Raw genomic sequence first — 22,969 nt, 5'->3', positions numbered from 1 at the left:
TACTCTTATTGTGATTAAGATGTATGTTATGAATATTGATAATAAAATTGAACATCCATAACACTGACTCTAAATGTCGCAGGACTAAAAGAATACCACATATGTGTGGCACTGCATTTAGTCACATTGGAGAAACTAGCATGGAGAAATTTCATAGTGATGAATTTTGAAGTCATCTGATCGAGAATCATCTGACACTTGCAAGTTTTGTCCAATTAGTGAAGTAAACTAAAATACCATTCACGGGCCATAGAAAACGAGCAACAAAATAATTGGCAATATGCATATCGATGTGTGTAGTCCAATAAGTGTTGTTGCAAGCAGTGGATTTATTTATCTTCAAGGATGGCTCAAGTAGATATTTATATTTACTAATTGAGACATAAATCTGGGTCTTTTGAAGTGTTCCAAAAGGTTTTTAGAATGTAGTAGAAATTGTTGTAACAACAAAATTATGTTTCCACAATTGGATTGTAGAAAAGAATATTTGAGTTACAAATTTAGCGAATGTCTGATGAGCTATAAAAGAATTTTATAGCTTGCACCTCCTAGAAACACTACTGCGAGTATATTGTTTTAAGTAGATGCAATCAAACTATGTATGACATGGTGAGATCAAAGATGATATTAATTATTTCACCAATATACTTTCAAAGTGATGCTTTAGAGACAGTGGCTTTCACACTAAAAAGGAGCGCCATCAAATTTATTGAAATAAATGCTAGTTTGTAGGTTATCCCAAATAGTTGGGTATTCCTCTATCACCACGCCGAGGCAAAGTGTTGCCATAAAGTGTGGAAGTTTTGAAGAAAATGTTCTCTACAAAAGAGTGAGTGGGAGGACAGTGCAACTTGACAAGATTGCGGAATCTTCATAATTATCTCAAAGAAAAAGAAACACTGAGAGTAATTCTAGAATTTCTAACTGCGACTGATACGAAAGCCTCTACATGAGATATAGAGACTATGGTCGAACTTGTAGCTGAACTATATAGGTTGGGAAAATTTGTGCAGACCATTGTGGTATGCAAATAAAATATTGTTGGGCAAACAATGAACCTATAAGACTAGTCACAATGGGGAGTAACTTGGACTAGTAACATCACATTTTACTAGGCTATGTTACTACCTCCACAGTGGGTAGTAACATATGTGTGGTGTCATGTCATGATTCATTTATTAGCCTATAGGCTCATATTGTCTTGGTATGTGTGATGTTACAGTAACTAGCTAAGTTACCACCATCACTTCTCTCATCATTAAATATGTGCCACATAAGCAAAATTATCTTGAAAAGTGTGATGTTACTAGTGATGTTACTCCCACTATGGCCAGCCTAAATCACAAAGAAGCATTGATGGGCCCTGACTCCGAAAATTGGCTATATGCCAACATAATCCGAGATAGTATCAATTCACATAATTCAAGCTTAGAACTTGATGAACCTTGCGAAAGACTTAGAGTCTAAAGAATAGTAATGGATCTATAAACTGACAAAGAAAAAAAATGTTTTATGATGTTTGACTTGTTACAAATAGTTTTTGACAAGATCAAAGAGTTGACTATGACGAGATTGTCTCATCATAGCAATACTTAAAGGCAGTTCGGGTTAAACTAGCAATTATTAAATATTTCAATTATGAGATAAAACAAATGGATGTCAAAATGATTCCATGAGATGGAAATAGAACCAAGGTTGTATGTTTGATACGATCCAAGGTAATTTTGTCAATCCATAGGATGCTAGTAAGTATGCAAACTTCAAGAGATCCTATAATGATCTGAACCAAGCATAGTGGAGTTGGAATCTTCGTACTAATGAAATGGTCAAATAAATTGATTTCATCGAGTAAAGCGAAGATGCTTGTATTTACAAGAAAGAAAGTTGGAGCATGATAATATTTCTAAACACTATATGTACATGACATATTGTTGATTGGAAGTTACGTAAATTTCTTGACATAGATTAAGACTTTATTGAAACTAGTTTTTTAGTAAAATACTTAGGCAATGAATAGTCTTGGTATTTGATACGTCTCCAATGTATCAATAATTTTTGATTGTTCCATGCTATTATATTATCTATTTTGGATGTTTTATATGCATTAAAATGCTATTTTATATTATTTTTGGGACTAACCTATTAACCTAGATCCCAGTGCCAGTTTTGGTTTTTTCCTTGTTTTTGAGTTTCAGAGAAAAGTAATACTAAACAGAGTCCAAACGGAATAAAACCTTGGCGATGATTTTTCTTGGACCAGAAGACACAAGGAGACTTGGAGATGAAGTGAGAGGAGCCACGAGGCGGCCACAAGGGTGGAGGGGGCACCCAGGGGGGCAGGGCGCGCCCCCTGTCTTGTGGGCCCCTCGTGACTCCCCTGACCTAATTCTTTCACCTATATATTCACATATATTCCCAAACCACCAGAGGCATCCACGGAAACACTTTTCCACCACCGCAACCATCTGTACCCGCGAGATCCCATCTAGGGGCCTTTTTCGGTGTCCTGCCGGAGGGGGTTTCGATCACGGAGGGCTTATACATCAACTCTATTGCCCTTCCGATGAAGCGTGAGTAGTTTACCTCAGACCTACGGGTCCATAGCTAGTAGCTAGATGGCTTATTCTCTCTCTCTCTCTCTTTTATTCTCAATACCATGTTCTCCTCGATGTTCTTGGAGATCTATCAGATGTAATACTCTTTTGCAGTGTGTTTACCGAGATTCGGTGAATTGTGGATTTATGATTAGCTTATCTATGAATATTATTTGAATCTTCTCTGAATTCTTTTATGCATGATTTGATATCTTTGTAATTCTCTTCGAATTATTGGTTTGGTTTGGCCAACTAGATTGGTTTTTCTTGCAATGGGAGAAATGCTTAGCTTTGGGTTCAATCTTGCGGTGTCCTTTCCCAGTGACAGTAGGGGCATCAAGGCACGTATTGTATTGTTGCCATCAAGGATAAAAAGATGGGATTTTAATCATATTTCTTGAGTTAATTCCTCTACATCGTGTCATCTTACTTAATGCGTTACTCTGTTCTTCGTGAACTTAATACTCTAGATGCAGGTAGGAGTCAGTTGATGTGTGGAGTAATAGTAGTAGACGCAGAATCGTTTCGGTCTACTTGACACGAACGTTATGCCTATATTTCATAATCATTGCCTTAGATATCGTCATAACTTTGTGCTTTTCTATCAATTGCTCGGTAGTAATTTGTTCACCCACTGTATTATTTGCTATCTTGAGAGAAGCCTCTAGTGAAACCTATGGCCCCCGAGTCTATTTTCCATCAAATAAGTTTTTGGTCTACAATATTAGTTTCTGATCTACTATTTTTTTGCAATCTTTTACTTTCCGATCTATAAACCAAAAACCAAAAATATTTACTTTATCGTTTGTTTAGTTTCATCTATCTCTATCAGATCGCACCTTTGTAAGTGATCGTGAAGGCATTGACAACCCCTTTATCGCCTCGGGTGCAAGTTGTTTGATTGTTTGTGCAGGTATTAGGTGATTTGTGTGTTGTTTCCTACTAGATTGATACCTTGGTTCTCTAACCGAGGGAAATACTTATCTCTACTTTGCTGCATCACCCTTTCCTCTTCAAGGGAAAAACCAATGCAAGCTCAAGAAGTAGCAGGAAGAATTTCTGGCGCTGTTGCCGGGAAGATCTACGCCAATTCAAGATATACCAAGTACCCATCATAAACTCTCATCTCTTGCATTGCATTATTCGCCATTTGCCTCTCATTTTCCTCTCCCCCACTTCTAAAACAGTTTTCGAAAAGATTTGCCCTTTTCTTCGCCCTTCTTTCCGTATGCCTTTTTGCTCATTTGCTATCTTTGCTTGTGATGACATGTGCCTTCTATTTGCTTGCATCTTTTCTTGCTAAAAATCTGTTGTTATGGATCCTCATCCACTTGCTAGTCTTTTTAAAAGATCCAATTTTGATGAACCAATTGCTACTGAGTTGAGTGCACTAGATCATATTTATGAGGTTTTTCTTGAAATTAGTGAATCTGAAAATTGTGATGAAGTGCTTTATGAAGTGATTCACGCTAGATCCATGAATAAAAGCATGATTGCAATGATGTTATTATAAATTCTCTTAATGTCAATTGTGGTAATGATATGCAAAACCCTAAGCTTGGGGATGCTAGTTTTGCTATGTCCACTACTTGTTGCAATGATCATGATTGGGGTGATTCTTCTTATAATCTTGAAAATTTATTTAAGCCCCATGATGAATATGAGATTGATAATAATGTTTGCAAAAATACTAAAAGTGGGTTTGGAAGAGTGTCAACTTTAGATCCCACATATTTGGATAATGTTCAATCTTATGAAATTCTTGATAAAAGTGGGTTTGGAGAGGTCATGACTTTAGTTAATGATATTCCCACTATTTTGGAAGAGTGTCAACTTTGCATGCATGTGGATCATGTAGAGAAAAATTTTATGTGATAGCTAAATTTTTGAATTTGAATATGATCCCACATGTAATTATTATGAGAGAGGAAAATATGGTGGTAGAAATTTTCATGTTACTAAATTACCTCTCGTCATGTTGAGATTACTATTGTTTCTTTCTTCTTCCATGCATATGCTAGTTTTTGCTTACCTTGATAATTTGTTTGCTTATAAAATGCCTATGCATAGGGAGTATGTTAGACTTAGATGTGGTTGACACATGTTTTATGATGCTCTCTCTGCGCTTCAATTCTTGTCTTTCATGTGAGCATCATTGAAATCTCAATGCCTAGCTAAAAGGCTTTAAAGAAAAACGCTTGTTGGAAACAACCCAATATTTTTATTTCCTGTTTTGCAATAAATAATTCATCTAGCCTCTGGTTAGATGTGGTTTTGTGTTTTAATTAGTGTTTGTGCCAAGTAAGACCTTTGGGATGGCTTACGGTGATAGTTGATTTGATCTTACTGAAAAACAGAAACTTTTGCGCCGAGGAAAATAATTTTCATTTTAACAGAAGTGTGATAAAATACTGATTATTTTCCAGAAGATTAATAAACAAATTTCCTAGTTTTCCTAATTTTTCAGAATTTTTGGAGTTACAGAAGTATTCGGGAGTTACAGATTACTACAGACTGTTTTGTTTTTGATAGATTCTGTTTTGTTTGTGTTGTTTGCTTATTTTGATGAATCTATGGGTAGTATCGGGGGGTATGAACCATGGAAAAGTTGGAATACAGTAGATATTACACCAATATAAATAAAAAATGAGTTCACAACAGTACCAAAAGTGATGATTTATTTTCTTATACTAACGGAGCTTATGAGATTTTCTGTTGAGTTTTGTTTTGTGAAGTTTTCAGGTTTTGGGCAAGGATTTTATGGACTATGGAATAAGGAGTGGAAAGAGCCTAAGCTTGGGGATGCCCAAGGCACCCCAAGGTAATGTTCAAGGACAACCAAGAGCCTAACCTTGGGGATGCCTCAGAAGGCATCCCCTCTTTCATCTTCGTCTATCAGTAACTTTACTTGAGGCTATATTTTTATTCACCACATGATATGTGTTTAGCTTGGAGCGTCTTGTATGATATGAGTATTTGCTTTTTAGTTTGCCACAATCATCCTTGCTGCACACACCTTTTGAGAGGGACACACATGAATCGTGATTTATTAGAATACTCTATGTGCTTCACTTATATCTTTTGAGCTAGGCAATTTTGCTCTAGTGCTTCACTTATATCTTTTTAGAGCACGGCGGTAGCTTTATTTTTATAGAAATTGTTGAACTCTCATGCTTCACTTATATTATTTTGAGAGTCTTTAAACAGCATGGTAATTTGCTTTGGTTATAAATTTAGTCCTAATATGATAGGCATCCAAGAGGGATGTAATAAAAACTTTCATATAAAGTGCATTGAATACTATTAGAAGTTTGATTCTTTATGATTGTTTTGAGATATAGAGATGGTGATATTAGAGTCATGCTAGTGAGTAATTGTGAATTTGAGAAATATTTGTGTTAAGGTTTGTGATTCCCGTAGCATGCATGTATGGTGAACCGTTATGTAACGAAGTTGGAGCATGAGGTATTTTTTGATTGTCTTCCTTATGGCCGTCGGGGACGAGCGATGGTCTTTTCATACCAAGCTATCCCCCTAGGAGCATGCATGTAGTACTTTGTTTCGATAACTAATAGAATTTTCCAATAAGTATGTGAATTCTTTATGACTAATGTTGTGTCCATGGATTATACGCAGTCTCACCCTTCCACCATTGCTAGCCTCTCTAGTGCCGCGCAACTTTCGCCAATACCATACACCCACCATATACCTTCCTCAAAACAACCAGCATACCTACCTATTATGGAATTTCCATAGCCATTCTGAGATATATTGCCATGCAACTTTCCATCGGTCTGTTTTATTATGACACGTTCCATCATTGTCATATTGCTTTGCATGATCATGTACTTGACATCATATTTGTGGCAAAGCCACCTTTAATAATTCTTTCATACATGTCGCTCTTGAGTCATTGCACATCCCGGTACACCGCCGGAGGCATTCATATAGAGTCATATTTTGTTCTAGTATCGAGTTGTAAGTAAATAAAAGTGCGATGATCTTCATCATTAGAGCATTGCCCCCTGCGTGGAAAAAAAAAAAAAAAGAAAGAAAGAAAGAGAGGCCAAAGAAGCCAAACAAAAAAAAGAGAGAAAAAGAGAGAATGGGCAATGTTACTATCTTTTTTTTCCACACTTGTGCTTCAAAGTAGCACCATGATCTTCATGATAGAGAGTCTCCTATGTTGTCACTTTCCTATGCTAGTGGGAAATTTTCATTATAGAACTTGGCTTGTACATTCCAATGATGGGCTTCATCAAATTGTCCTAGGTCTTCATGAGCAAGCAAGTTGGATGCACACCCACTTAGTTTTCTTTTGAGCTTTCATAAACTTATAGCTCTAGTGCATCCATTGCATGGCAATCCCTACTCACTCACATTGATATCTATTGATGGGCATCTCCATAGCCCGTTGATATGCCTAGTTGATGTGAGACTATCTCCTTATTTTTGTCTTCTCCACAACCACCATATTCTATTCCACCTATAGTGCTATGTCCATGGCTCATGTATTGCGTGAAAGTTGAAAAAGTTTGAGAACGTCAAAAGTATGAAACAATTGCTTGACCTGTCATCGGGGTTGTGCGTGATTTGAATATTTTGTGCGATGAAGATGGAGCATAGCCAGACTATATGATTTTGTAGGGATAGGCTTTCTTTGGCCATGTTATTTTGAGAAGACATAATTGCCTTGTTAGTATGCTTGAAGTATTATTCTTTTTATGTCAATATTAACCTTTTGTTTTGAATCTTATGGATCTGAACATTCATGCCACAATAAAGAGAATTACATGGATAAATATGTTAGGTAACATTCCACATCAAAAATTCTGTTTTTATCATTTACCTACTCGAGGACGAGCAGGAATTAAGCTCGGGGATGCTTGATACGTCTCCAACGTATCTATAATTTTTGATTGTTCCATGCTATTATATTATCTGTTTTGGATGTTTCATATGCATTAAAATGCTATTTTATATTATTTGTGGGACTAACCTATTAACCTAGAGCCCAGTGCCAGTTTCTGTTTTTTCCTTGTTTTTGAATTTCGCAGAAAAGGAATACAAAACGGAGTCCAAACGGAATAAAACCTTCGCGATGATTTTTCTTGGACCAGAAGCCACCTAGGAGACTTGGAGATGAAGTCGGAGGAGCCACGAGGCGACCACAAGGGTGGAGGGCGCGCCCCCTATCTTGTGGGCTCCCCGTGACTCCCCTGTCCTAATTCTTTCGCCTATATATTCACATATATATTCCCAAACCACCAGAGGCATACATGAAAACACTTTTCCACCGCCGCAACCTTCTGTACATGTGAGATCCCATCTAGGGGCCTTTTCCGGTGTCTTGCCAGAGGGAGATTCGATCACGGAGGGCCTCTGCATCAACTCTATTGCCCTTCCGATGAAGCGTGAGTAGTTTACCTCAGACCTACGGGTCCATAGCTAGTAGCTAGATGGCTTCTTCTCTCTCTCTCTCTCTCTTTGATTCTCAATACCATGTTCTCCTCGATGTTCTTGGAGATCTATCGGATGTAATTGAAGGAAATATGCCCTAGAGGCAATAATAAAGTTGTTATTTTATATTTCCTTATATCATGATAAATGTTTATTATTCATGCTAGAATTGTATTAACCGAAAACTTGATACATGTGTGGATACATAGACAAAACACCGTGTCCCTAGTAAGCCTCTACTAGACTAGCTCGTTAATCCAAGATGGTTAAGTTTCCTTACCATAGACATGTGTTGTGATTTGATGAACAGGATCACATCATTAGGAGAATGATGTGATGGACAAGACCCATCCGTTAGCTGCATATTGATCGTTCAGTTTTATTGCTATTGCTTTCTTCATGTCAAATACATATTCCTTCAACTATGAGATTATGAAACTCCCGGATACCAGAGGAATACCTTGTGTGCTATCAAACGTCACAACGTAATTGGGTGATTATAAATATGCACTACATGTATCTCCAAAGGTGTTTGTTGGGTTGGCATAGATCAAGATTAGGATTCATCACTTTGAGTATCGGAGAGGTATCTCCGGGCCCTCTCGATAATGCACATCATAAGAAGCCTTGCAAGCAAAATGACTAATGATTTAGTTACAGGATGATGCATTATGGAACCAGTAAAGAGACTTGCCGGTAATGAGAGGGAACTAGGTATAAAGATACCGACGATCGAATCTCAGGCAAGTAACATACCGACGATAAAGGGAATAACGTAAGTTGTCGTAACGGTTCGACTGATAAAGATCTTCGTAGAATATGTAGGAGCCAATATGAGCATCCAGGTTCCGCTATTGGTTATTGACCGGAGAAGTGTCTCAGTCATGTCTACATTGTTCTCGAACCCGTAGGGTCCCCACTCTTAACGTTCGATGACGATTTAGTATTATATGAGTTATGTGATTTGGTGACCGAATGTTGTTAGGAGTCTCGGATGAGATCACAGACATGACGAGGAGTCTTGAAATGGTCGAGATGTAAATATTGATATATAGGATGATAGTATTCGGACACCGGAAGTGTTTCGGATAGTATCGAGTATTTATCAGAGTACCGGGGGGTTATCGGAACCCCCCGGGGGAAGATATGGATCATTTGGGCCATAAGAGGGGAGCACACTAGCCCACAAGGGGTGGCGCCCCCCCTTAGGCATGTGGCTGAATTGGAGAAGGATCAAGGGGGGTTTGGCCCCCTTCCTTTCTCCCTTCCCCCTTCCCTTTTCTCTCTGGCAAAAAAGGAGGGGGGATGCCGAATTAGAGGAGGCCCCCAAGTAGGATTCCTCCTACTTGGGGCGCACCCTTGCTGCTCCCCTCCCCCTCCCACCTATATATACGTGGGGAGGGGTGATAACCCACAAGTATAGGGGATCGCAACAGTTTTTGAGGGTAGAGTATTCAACCCAAATTTATTGATTCGACACAAGAGGAGCCAAAGAATATTCTCAAGTATTAGCAGCTGAGTTGTCAATTCAACCACACCTGGAAACTTAATATCTGCAACAAAGTATTTAGTAGCAAAGTAATATGATAGTAATGGTAACGGTAGCAAAAGGTAATGGTAGCAAAAGTAATATTTTTGGTGTTTTATAGTGATGATAACAATAGCAACAGAAAAGTAAATAAGCGAAGAACAATATATGGAAAGCTCGTAGGCAATGGATCGGTGATGGAGAATTATGCCAGATGCGGTTCATCATGTAACAGTCATAACATAGGGTGACACAGAACTAGCTCCAATTCATCAATGTAATGTCGGCATGTATTCCGAATATAGTCATACGTGCTTATGGAAAAGAACTTGCATGACATCCTTTGTCCTACCTTCTCGTGGCAGCGGGGTCCTATTGGAAACTAAGGGATATTAAGGCCTCCTTTTAATAGAGTACCAGACCAAAGCATTAACACATAGTGAATACATGAACTCCTCAAACTACGGTCATCACCAGTAAGTATCCCGATTATTGTCACTTTGAGGTTAACGGATCATAACACATAATAGGTGACTATAGACTTGCAAGATAGGATCAAGAACTCTCATATATTGATGAAAACATAATAGGTTCAGATCTGAAATCATGGCAGTCAGGCCCTAGTGACAAGCATTAAGCATAGCAAAGTCATAGCAACATCAATCTCAGAACATAGTGGATACTAGGGATCAAACCCTAACAAAACTAACTCGATTACATGATAAATCTCATCCAACCCATCACCGTCCAGCAAGCCTACGATGGAATTACTCACGCACGGTGGTGATCATCATGAAATTGGTGATGGAGGAAGGTCTATGATGATGATGGCGACGGATTCCCCTTTCCGGAGCCCCAAACGGACTCCAGATCAGCCCTCCCGAGAGAGTTTAGGGCTTGGCAGTGGCTTCGTATCGTAAAACGCGATGAATCCTTCTCTCTGGTTTTTTTCTCCCCGAAAGCGAATACATGGAGTCCAGGTTGAGGTCGGTGGAGCGTCAGGGGGCTCACGAGGCAGGGGGCGCACCCAGGGGGGTAGGGCGTGCCCCCACCCTCGTGGACAGGTGGAGGCCCCCCCTGACGTGGATCTTCCTTCCAGTATTTTTTATATATTCCAAAATAATTCTCCGTTGATTTTCAGGTCATTCCGAGAACTTTTATTTCTGCACAAAAATAACACCATGGCAATTCTGCTGAAAACAGAGTCATTTCGGGTTAGTTCCATTCAAATCATGCAAGTTAGAGTCCAAAACAAGGGGAAAAGTGTTTGGAAAAGTAGATACGACGGAGACATATCAACTCCCCCAAGCTTAAACCTTTGCTTGTCCTCAAGCAATTTAGTTGATAAACTGAAAGTGATAAATAAAAACTTTTACAAACTCTATTTGCTCTTGTTGTTGTAAATATGTAAAGCCAACATTCAAGTTTTCAGCAAAGATTATGAACTAACCATATTCACAATAACATTTAGGTCTCATGTTTACTCATATCAATGGCATAATCAACTAGCGAGCAATAATAATAAATCTCGGATGACAACACTTTCTCAAAACAGTCATGATATGATGTAACAGGATGGTATCTCGCTAGCCCTTTCTGAGACCGCAAAACATAAATGCAGAGCACCTTTAAAAATCAAGGACTGACTAGACATTGAAATTCATGGTAAAAGAGATCCAGTTAAGTCATACTCAATGTAAACTAACAGTAATGGATGCAAATGAAAGTGGTGCTCTCCAACTGGTGCTTTTTAATAAGAGGATGATGACTCAACATAAAAGTAAATAGATAGGCCCTTCGCAGAGGGAAGCAGAGATTTGTAGAGGTGCCAGAGCTCGGTTCTGAAATAGATATGAATAATATTTTGAGCGGTATACTTTCTGTAACGCCCGGATAATTTGGCTACAGTAAAACTCTCCTAATGATGCCATGACATCTATGATTACTGTTACTAATCTCGGGATAATTCGAAACCGCGTCAAATTCAAATTTAAAATAAAGGCAAACAATAAAAGTTTTCAAATATTAAAACCAAATGCTCGGGTGGATTCAAATAAATCATGAGTAATTATGATGGAGAAACCACACTTATATAAAATCTTTAAATACTCTAAAATGAATAAAACAGTAGTCAAAACAATTATTGAAATGCATTTTATAATTAATAAAATGTTAAACTATTCTATTTAGGTGTTAGACTTTTTATTGCAGTGGGTTTAGTGGTAGTACTAAGTTAGGGATCATTCTTGTATTTTAAACTAACTAAAATAAAATGAGGAACAAGATAAAACAGAAAAGATATAAGATAAATAAAAAGAAAAGAAAAAAAACAAAATACAGAAAACTAATAGAAAGAAAGAGCCCCCCCTCCCGGGCCAAACGGCCCAGCTGGCCGACCAGGCCGCCCACCAGGCCGGCCCACGTGGCCCCTTCACCCCGTGGCCTATAGGCTACCCCACCCCACCCCGACCGAAACCCTAATGCCCCACTCGCCCCCACTCGCTCCCACTTCCCCTCTCCCGATCCGATCTGGATCGGGATCGATCCCCGCAGCTCGGCCCCGGCACCGGCAAACTCCCGTCACCGCCCTGTACTCCTCGCCCCTCCTCTGCGTCGCCTAACCGCCTCCCCAGCGCCACGGTGCTGCCCCGTCGTCCTCGTCTCCTCGTCGCCAACGCCGTCGACGCACGCCGCCGCCTCGGCCTCGTCTCCTCCCCGTCGACGCCGTCCCCGTCCCCCTCCACCACGGTCCTCCCCGACCTCCATCGAGCACGCTGCCCGTTCCCTACGCACCCCGGTGAGGACCCCGGTCCTCCTGCACCCCGTCCCCTCTCGCCGGTGCTTGGCCCCGCCTCCTTGGCCGCACCCCGCGGGCGCTCGCGCCGCGCGCCCTCCTTTCCCCGTACGCCCCACGCCCGAGCTCCGGACGGGCTCGCGTCTGCCGCGCCCGTCGCCGTGAGCCCCGCCTCTCGCCCACGGCCTCTAATCCGCCGCTCGCTGCACGCTGTTCCGCGCCGCTCGCCCGCCCTTGGCGCCGCGCCTTGCGCCGCCTGCACCGCGCCTCGTGCCCCCCCTGCTGCAGCCCTGCCGCGCGCTCATGCGCGCCGCCCACACGGGGCCGTGCTCGCCGCCGCTCGCTCACCGGCCGGCCCGTGCTGGCCTCGCCCACGCCGGCCTGGCGACCTGCCAGGTCCACCGCCCACGCCCGCATGCCCCTGGGCATGCGCCCGAACGGGGCGCGCCCGTTAACCGTCGCCCGCGCCCTGTATGGCCTCTGTGCCACAGACAAACGGGGCCCACCCCCTGTGAACGAAAACAAAATAATAATATTAATAATAATACTAATTAAATTAATTTAAAAAAGGAATTAATAAATAATAATTAAAATTGATTAAAATGATAATTAATTAACTAATTAAATTAATTAATCCTGATTAGATTAATCTAATTACTAGTTAACTTAATTAACCCCCGATTAGCCTAATCAGTCAATGACCAGTGGGTCCCACACGTCAGTTGACCAGTCAACACCTCTGTTGACTGCTGACGTCATGCTGACGTCAGCAAGCACTGTTCTGGATAATGTTGTATTAAAATAATTAAATAAATCCTGAAAATGATATAAATCTTTTAAAATTAATAGAAAATAAACCGCAGCTCAGATGGAAAAACTTTGTACATGAAAGTTGCTCAGAACGATGAGACGAATTTGAATACGCAGCCCGTTTATCCGCCACGCATCCCTAGCATAGCGAACACGCAACTTTCCCCCTCTGTTTCATCTGTGCGAAAACGCGAAACACCGGGGATACTTTCCCGGATGTTTCCCCCCTTCACCGGTATCACCTCATACCGCGATAGGGCACCCCTAGCACCGCTACTTGTCATGTCATGCATCGCTATACATCTGTTTTCTTAAATATTTGTTGTTTCTCCCCCCTCTTCTCTCGCTAGACACCGAGACCGACGCCGCTGCTACCCAGTACGACTACGGAGTTGACGATCCCTCTCTCTTGCCAGAGCAACCAGGCAAGCCCCCCTTTGATCACCAGATATCGCCTACTCTTCTCTATACTGCTTGCATTAGAGTAGTGTAGCATGTTACCGCTTCCCGTTAATCCTATACTGATGCATAGCCTGTCCTTGCTACTACTGTTGTTACCTTTACCTGCAATCCTAATGCTTAGTATAGGATGCTAGTTTATCATCAGTGGCCCTACATCCTTGTCCATCTGCCATGCTATACTATCGGGTCGTGATCACTCGGGAGTTGATCACGGGTATATACGATATACTTTATACATGATACATGTGGTGACTAAAGACGGGTCGGCTTGAGGAGCACCCGCGAGTGGATCTTTGAGGCGGAGCGACAGGGCAGGTTCCGACCACCTAGGAGAGAGGTGGGCCTGGCCCTGGTCGACGTTCGCGGATACTTAACACGCTTAACGAGATCTGGGTATTTGATCTGAGTCTGGCCATTTGGTCTATACGCACTAACCATCTACGCGGGAGTAGTTATGGGTATCCCGATGTCGTGGTATCAGCCGAAGCCTTCGTGATGTCAGCGACTGAGTGGCGCGCGCCGGATTGGACTGGAATGCCACTAGGCTAGGTCTGCTTTCGGCCGCGTACGCAACGTGCAGGTGTGCTAAGGGCGATGGGCCCAGACCCCTGTGCGCTTAGGTTTAGACCGGCGTGCTGACCTCTCTGTTGTGCCTAGGTAGGGCTGCGACGTGTTGATCTTCCGAGGCCGGGCATGACCCAGGAAAGTGTGTCCGGCCAAATGGGATCGAGCGTGTTGGGTTATGTGGTGCACCCCTGCAGGGAAGTTAATCTATTCGAATAGCCGTGATCTTCGGTAATAGGACGACTTGGAGTTGTACCTTGACCTTATGACAACTAGAACCGGATACTAAATAAAACACACCCTTCCAAGTGCCAGATACAACCGGTGATCGCTCTCTCACAGGGCGACGAGGAGAGGATCATCGGTTAGGATTATGCTATGCGATGCTACTTGGAGGACTTCAGTCTACTCTCTTCTACATGCTGCAAGACGGAGGCTGCCAGAAGCGTAGTCATCGAAAGGACTAGCTATCCCCCTATTATTCCGGCATTCTGCAGTTCAGTCCACCTATGATAGCCTTATTCCAATTGATACCAATGCATACATATGTAGTGTAGCTCCTTGCTTGCGAGTACTTTGGATGAGTACTCACGGTTGCTTTCTCCCTCCTTTCCCCCTTTTCCTTCTTCCTGGTTGTCGCAACCAGATGTTGGAGCCCAGGATCCAGACACCACCGTCGACGACGACTCCTACTACACCGGAGGTGCCTACTACTACGTGATGCCCGCTGACGACGACCAGGAGTAGTTAGGAGGATCCCAGGCAGGAGGCCTGCACCTCTTTCGATCTGTATCCCAGTTTGTGCTAGCCTTCTTAAGGCAAACTTGTTTAACTTATGTCTGTACTCAGATATTGTTGCTTTCGCTGACTCGTCTATGATCGAGCTCTTGTATTCGAGCCCTCGAGGCCCCTGGCTTGTAATATGATGCTTGTATGACTTATTTTATTTGTAGAGTTGTGTTGTGATATCTACCCGTGAGTCCTTGATCTTGATCGTACACATTTGCGTGCATGATTAGTGTACGGTCAAATCGGGGGCGTCACACTTTCATTGTCAACATAACAACCAAGAGATGGCGATATCTTCCATGCTACACACATTATAGGCGGTTCCCAAACAGGATGGTAAAGTTTATACTCCCCCTCCACCAACAAGCATCAATCCATGGCTTTCTCGAAACAACGAGTGCCTCCAACTAACAAGAGTCCCGGGGGAGTTTTGTTTGTAGTTATTTTGATTTGATTTTCATAAAGCATGGGACTGGGCATCCCGGTGACCAGCCTTTTTCTCGTGAGTGAGGAGCGAAGTCCACTCCTCTTGAGAATAACCCGCCTAACATGGAAGATACAGACATGCCTAGTTGATACATGAGCTATTCGAGCATACAAAACAGAATGTTTATTTGAAGGTTTAGAGTTTGGCACATACAAATTTACTTGGAACGACATGTAGATACTGTATATAGGTAGGTATGGTGGACTCATATGGAACAACTTTGGGGTTTATGGAATTGGATGCACAAGCAGTATTCCCGCTTAGTACAGGTGAAGGCTAGCAAAAGACTGGGAAGCGACCAGCTAGAGAGCGACAACAGTCATGAATATGCATTAAAATTAATCAACACCGAATGCAAGCATAAGTAGGATATAATGCACCACGAACATAAATATTTTAGAGGCTATGCTGATTTTGTTTCAACTACATGCGCGAACATGTGCCAAGTCAAGCCACTCCAATCGTTCAAAAGAGGATACCACCCTATCATACCACATTACAACCATTTTAATAGCATGTTGGCACGCAAGGTAAACCATTATAAGCTCCTAGCAAATTAAGCATGGCATAAGAAACTATAATCTCTAATTGTCATTGCAAACATGTTTATTCATAATAAGCTGAATCAGGAACGATGAACTAATCATATTCACAAAAACAAGAGAGGTCGAGTTCATACCAGCTTTTCTCATCTCAATGAGTTCATCATATAATCATCATTATTGCCTTTCACTCGCACGACCAAATAGTGTGGATAATAATAATAGTGCACGTGCATTGGACTAAGCTGGAATCTGCAAGCATTCAATTCAAGAGAGAAGACAAGGTAATATGGGCTCTTTGTCAGATCAACAATGATGCATATGAGAGCCACTTTAACATTTTAATTATGGTCTTCTCCTCTCGACCCCAAAGAACAAGAAAAGAAACAAAACTATTTACACGGGAAAGCTCCCAACAAGCAAAAGAAGAACGAGAAATCTTTTTGGGTTTTCTTTTTAATTACTACTACAAGCATGGAAATTAAACTAATTAAAAGCTACAACTATTTTTTTTGTTTTTTCTTAAGGTTTATTAAACACACAAGAAGAAAGCATAAAAAGGAAAATAAACTAGCATGGATGATACAATGAAAAAGTATGAGCACCGACAACTAGCAATGAGTGTGTGAACATGAATGTAATGTCGGTGAGAAATACATACTCCCCCAAGCTTAGGCTTTTGGCCTAAGTTGGTCTATGGCCACGGCTGGCCTGGCGGATATCCAAAGTAATAGTTGGGGTCGTACTGACATGCAGTAGCTATTGCCTCATGAGCTGCCGCTTGGAGACGGGCTGTCTCTGCCCTCCTATTATACTCGTCCGCCTCCTCCCTAGTTATAATATATCTCCCTTTTGCCTGAGAGTCAAAGGAAGCAGGAGCAGGGAGAGCGGCATGATAGGTGCGTCGTCTATCAAAGATTAGTCGGTACTGGAGGAACTGATCGTTCCTCTCAACAAACTAATGACGAACCATGGCCTCATAATCTAAATAAACAGGAGGCAACTCAATATCATACCCACGTATGGGTATATCAAGAAAATTAGCTAGACGGGTTGCATAAATTCCACCAAAGAAATCTCCATTAAATCTATTATTATGCAACCTATGTGCAACGATATCCCCCAAGTTGTATTGTTTATCTCCTAAAACAGCGCTTCTGAGAACGCTAAGATCAGGCACACACACACGTGACATGCTTCATCCTTACCATTAATGCATCTACATATGAAGGGAGCAAAATGATGTATATCAGGAAAATGAATGCTCCCTATGGTAGCTTGTGTTATATCTCTAGATTCCACCATAGTTATACTAGCAAGGAAATCTCTAAACTCAGATTTGCGAGGCTCACTAGTGCTGCCCCATTGTGGAAGTTTGCAAGCAGTATTAAAATCCTCTAAGTCCATAGTATAAGAATTTTCATAAAGATCAAATAGGACAGTTTGAGAATTGCGTGATGATGAAAATTCAAACCTCCTCACAAAGGAATCAGTGAGATAGTGGTATTGGTGGCACCTATCTGCCTCGAAGCTCTCAAGATCAGCATTACGCACATACGCGTTAAATTCTTCCTTGATTCCTGCTCGATCCATAAAGTCCTCTGAAGGCCATTCACAAGCCCGCACTTGAGCTTCCCTCGGTGGTTCATCGTCGGCATCGCGTATTGCGAGCCTGGGTCCTTGCTTCCTTGAAGGACCACCTTGGTACATTTTCCTAAACATGTTTCTTCCTTTGAAAAATTTCTGAAATTTTAGTAACTTCAAAATAAAAGTGAACCAAACTCAACAATATTGATAGCAACTACTCCTACAAGTGCCTAGAGGCAATATCATGCATCAAAACTACTTTTGACCACATAAATTTGACATGCAAGCTCAAGAACAGGGTTACCTTGGCAGCAAAAATATGCAATGAATAAAGCACTAGAACAAAAACTAATTGGACCATTGGAGGAGTCACATACCAAGGAACAATCCCCCAAAGCAGTTTTTTGAATGGAGATTTGAGCAAGGAGATCAAAAATGGTAGAAAAATGAACTTAGACTCGGGTTTGAGCTGGTTAGTGATTTTTGCGGGAGGAAGAAGGAGTGTGTGGTAGCTGGAATAAGTGGAGGGGAGCCACCATGGGCCCACGAGGCAGGGGGGCGCGCCCTCCACCCTCGTGGCCAGGTGCTTGCTCCCCCTGCTGTGTTCTCAGTGCCAGATATTCTCAAATATTGTAGAAAAAATCATATTTAAATTTCAGGGCATTTGGAGAACTTTTATTTTGGGATATTTTTTATTGCATGGATAATTCAGAAAACAGACATAATATACTATTTTTGCTTTATTTAATATAAATAACAGAAAGTAAAAAGAGGGTATAGAGAGTTGTGTTTTCTAAATTCATCCATCTCATGCACATCAAAAGGAATCCACTAACAAGGTTGATCATGTCTTGTTAACAAACTCATTCCGAATAACGTGGAACCGGAGAATTTTCGAATAACACTAGGTTACCTCAATGGGGATATGCACATCCCCAACAATAAGAATATCATATTTCTTCTTGACAGTAGGAAGAGGAAATTCAAAACCTCCAATAGTAATAGTTGGAATTTTTTCAATAGAATTGATACTGTGGACTTGAGGTTGTTTCCTCGGAAAGTGTACCGTATGCTCATTGCCATTAACATGAAAAGTGACATTGCCTTTGGTGCAATCAATAACAGCCCCTGCAGTATTCAAAAAGGTTCTTCCAAGAATAATAGACATACTATCGTCCTCGGGAATATCAAGAATAACAAAGTCCGTTAAAATAGTAACGTTTGCAACCACAACAGGAACATCCACACAAATACCGACAGGTATAGCAGTTGATTTGTCAGCCATTTGCAAAGATATTTCAGTAGGTGTCAACTTATTCAAATCAAGTCTATGATATAAAGAGAGAGGCATAACACTAACACTGGCTCCAAGATCACATAAAGCAGTTTTAACATAGTTTCTTTTAATGGAGCATGGTATAGTTGGTACTCCCGGATCTCCTAGTTTCTTAGGTATTCCACCCTTAAAAGTATAATTAGCAAGCATGGTGGAAATTTCGCTTTCAGTATCTTTCTTTTATTTGTGACAATATCTTTCATGTACTTAGCATAATGGTTCATTTTGAGCATATCAGTTAAACGCATATGCAAAAAGATAGGTCTTATCATTTCGGCAAAGCGCTCAAAATCCTCATCATCCTTTTTCTTGGATGGTTTAGGAGGAAAAGGCATGGGTTTTTGAACCCATGGTTCTCTTTCCTTACCGTGCTTCCTAGCAATAAAGTCTCTCTTATCATAATGTTAATTCTTTAATTGTGGGTTATCAAGATCAACAGCAGGTTCAATCTCTACTTCATTGTCATTACTAGGTTGAGCATCAACATGAACATCATTATTAACATTATCACTAGGTTCATGCTCATTACCAGATTGTGTTTCAGCATCAAAAATAGAGATATCATTAGGATTCTCAGGTGTGTCAATATCAGGTTCACTAGAAGCATGCAAAGTCCTATCATTTTTCTTTTTCTTCCTTTTAGAAGGACTAGGTGCATCTATATTAGTTCTCTGATAATCTTGCTCAATTCTCTTAGGATGGCCCTCAGGATACAAAGGTTCCTGAGTCATTTTACCACCTCTAGTCATAACTCTAACATCATTATCATTCTTTTTACTATTTAATTCATTGAGCAAATCATTCTGAGCTTTAAGTACTTGTTCTACTTGAGTGGTAACCATAGAAGCATGTTTACTAATAAGTTTTAGTTCACCTTTAACATTAGCCATATAATCATCCAAGTATTCAAGCATACCAGCATTACGTTTTAATTCTCTACCAACATAAGCATTAAAATCTTCTTGCTTAACCATAAAGTCATCAAACTCATCCAAGCATGGGCTAGAAACTTAGTAAATGGGATTTCAGCTTTATCATATCTATAGAGAGAATATACCTTTACTACCTGTGTCGGGTTATCAAGACCATGTATTTCTTCAACAGGCGGTAAATTAAGACCATGTATTTCTTCAATAGGAGGTAAATTCTTAACATCTTCAGCTTTAATACCTTTTTCTTTCATAAATTTATTTGCCTCTTGCATATCTTCAGGACTGAGAAATAGAATACCCCTTTTCTTCGGAGTTGGCTTAGGAGTTGGTTCAGGAATTGGATCAGGAAGTGTCCAATTATTTTCATTAGTCAACATATTATTCAATAAAATTTCAGCTTCATCTGGTGTTCTTTCCCTGAAAACACAACGAGCACAACTATCCAGGTGGTCTCTGGAAGCATCGGTTAGTCCATTATAAAAGATATCAAGTATTTCATTTTTCTTAAGAGGATGATCAGGCAAAGCATTAAGTAATTGGAGAAGCCTCCCCCAAGCTTGTGGGAGACTCTCCTCTTCAATTTGCACAAAATTATATATTTCCCTTAAAGCAACTTGTTTCTTATGAGCGGGGAAATATTTAGCAGAGAAGTAATAAATCATATCCTGGGGACTACACACACAACCAGGATCAAGAGAATTAAACCATGTCTTAGCATCACCCTTTAATGAGAATGGAAATAATTTAAGGATATAATAGTAGCGAGTTTTCTCATCATTAGTGAACAGGGTGGCTATATCATTTAATTTAGTAAGATGTGCCACAACAGTTTCAGATTCATAGCCATAGAAAGGATCAGATTCTACTAAAGTAATTATCTCAGGATCAATAGAGAAATCATAATCCTTATTAGTAACAAAGATAGGTGAAGTAGCATAAGCAGGATCATATTTCATTCTAGCATTTAGAGTTTTTTGTTTCAGCTTAGCTAATAATTTCTTAAGATCACTCCTATCATTGCAAGCAAGAAAATCTCTAGCAATTTCTTCATCCATAACATAGCCCTCAGGCACAACAGGTAATTCATATCTAGGGGGAGAATCTTCATCATCACTTTCATCAATATTATGAGTTTCAATAATTTCATTCTCTCTAGCTCTAGCAAGTTGTTCATCAAGAAATTCACCAAGTGGCACAGTAGTATCAATCATAGAAGTAGTTTCATCACGAGCATCATGCATAGCAGAAGTGGCATCATCAATAACATGCGACATATCAGAATTAATAGCAGAAGCAGGTTTAGGTGTCGCAAGCTTACTCAAAACAGAAGGTGAATCAAGTGCAGAGCTAGATGGCAGTTCCTTACCTCCCCTCGTAGTTGAGGGATAAATCTTGGTTCTTGGATCTTTCAAGTTCTTCATAATGATAAGCAGATATAAATCCCAAGTGACTCAAAGAATAGAGCTATGCTCCCCGGCAACGGCGCCCGAAAATAGTCTAGATAACCCATAAGTATAGGGGATCGCAACAGTTTTCGAGGGTAGAGTATTCAATCCAAATTTATTGATTCGACACAAGGGGAGCCAAAGAATATTCTCAAGTATTAGCAGCTGAGTTGTCAATTCAACCACACCTGGAAACTTAATAGCTGCAACAAACTATTTAGTAGCAAAGTAATATGATAGTAGTGGTAACGGTAGCAAAAGGTAACGGTAGGAATAGTAATATTTTTGGTGTTTTATAGTGATGATAACAATAGCAACAGAAAAGTAAATAAGCGAAGAACAATATATGGAAAGCTCGTAGGCAATGGATCGGTGATGGAGAATTATGCCGGATGTGGTTCATCATGTAACAGTCATAACATAGGGTAAAACAGAACTAGCTCCAATTCATCAATGTAATGTAGGCATGTATTTCGAATATAGTCATACGTGCTTATGGAAAAGAACATGCATGACATCTTTTGTCCTACCCTCGCATGGGAGCGGGGTCCTATTGGAAACTAAGGGATATTAAGGCCTCCTTTTAATAGAGTACCGGACCAAAGCATTAACACATAGTGAATACATGAACTCCTCAAACTACGGTCATCACCGGTAAGTATCCCGATTATTGTCACTTCAAGGTTAATGGATCATAACACATAATAGGTGACTATAGACTTGCAAGATAGGATCAAGAACTCTCATATATTGATGAAAACATAATAGGTTCAGATCTGAAATCATGGCACTCGGGTCCTAGTGACAAGCATTAAGCACAGCAAATTCATAGAAACATCAATCTCAGAACATAGTGGATACTAGGGATCAAACCCTAACAAAACTAACTCGATTACATGAGAAATCTCATCCAACCCATCACCGTCTAGCAAGCCTACGATGGAATTACTCACGCACGGCGGTGAGTGATGTCTACTACACATCCTTATTCTTGTAGACGTTGCTGGGCCTCCAAGTGCAGAGGTTTGTAGGACAGTAGCAAATTTCCCTCAAGTGGATGACCTAAGGTTTATCAATCCGTAGGAGGCGTAGGATGAAGATGGTCTCTCTCAAGCAACCCTACAACCAAATACAAAGAGCCTCTTGTGTCCCCAACACACGCAATACAATGGTAAATTGTATAGGTGCACTAGTTCGGCGAAGAGATGGTGATACAAGTGGTATATGGATAGTAGATAATAGTTTTTGTAATCTGAAAATATAAAAACAGCAAGGTAGCAAGTGATAAAAGTGAGCATAAACGGTATTGCAATGATAGGAAACAAGGCCTAGGGTTCATACTTTCACTAGTGCAAGTTCCCTCAATAATAATAACATAATTGGATCACATAAATATCCCTCAACATACAACAAAGAGTCACTCCAAATTCACTAATAGCGGAGAACAAACGAAGAGATTATGGTAGGGTACGAAACCACCTCAAAGTTATTCTTTCCAATCAATCCGTTGGGCTATTCCTATAAGTATCACAAACAGCCCTAGGTATGATTATACGATATGCATCACACAATCTCAGATTCATCTATTCAACCAACACAAAGGACCTCAAAGAGTGCCCCAAAGTTCTACCGGAGAATC

This window comes from Triticum urartu, chromosome 5 (assembly GCF_003073215.2).
Source record: "Triticum urartu cultivar G1812 chromosome 5, Tu2.1, whole genome shotgun sequence".
Classification (NCBI taxonomy): Eukaryota; Viridiplantae; Streptophyta; class Magnoliopsida; order Poales; family Poaceae; genus Triticum; species Triticum urartu.
The sequence above is the reverse complement of the archived record's forward strand: the minus strand, read 5'-3'. Positions refer to the sequence as shown.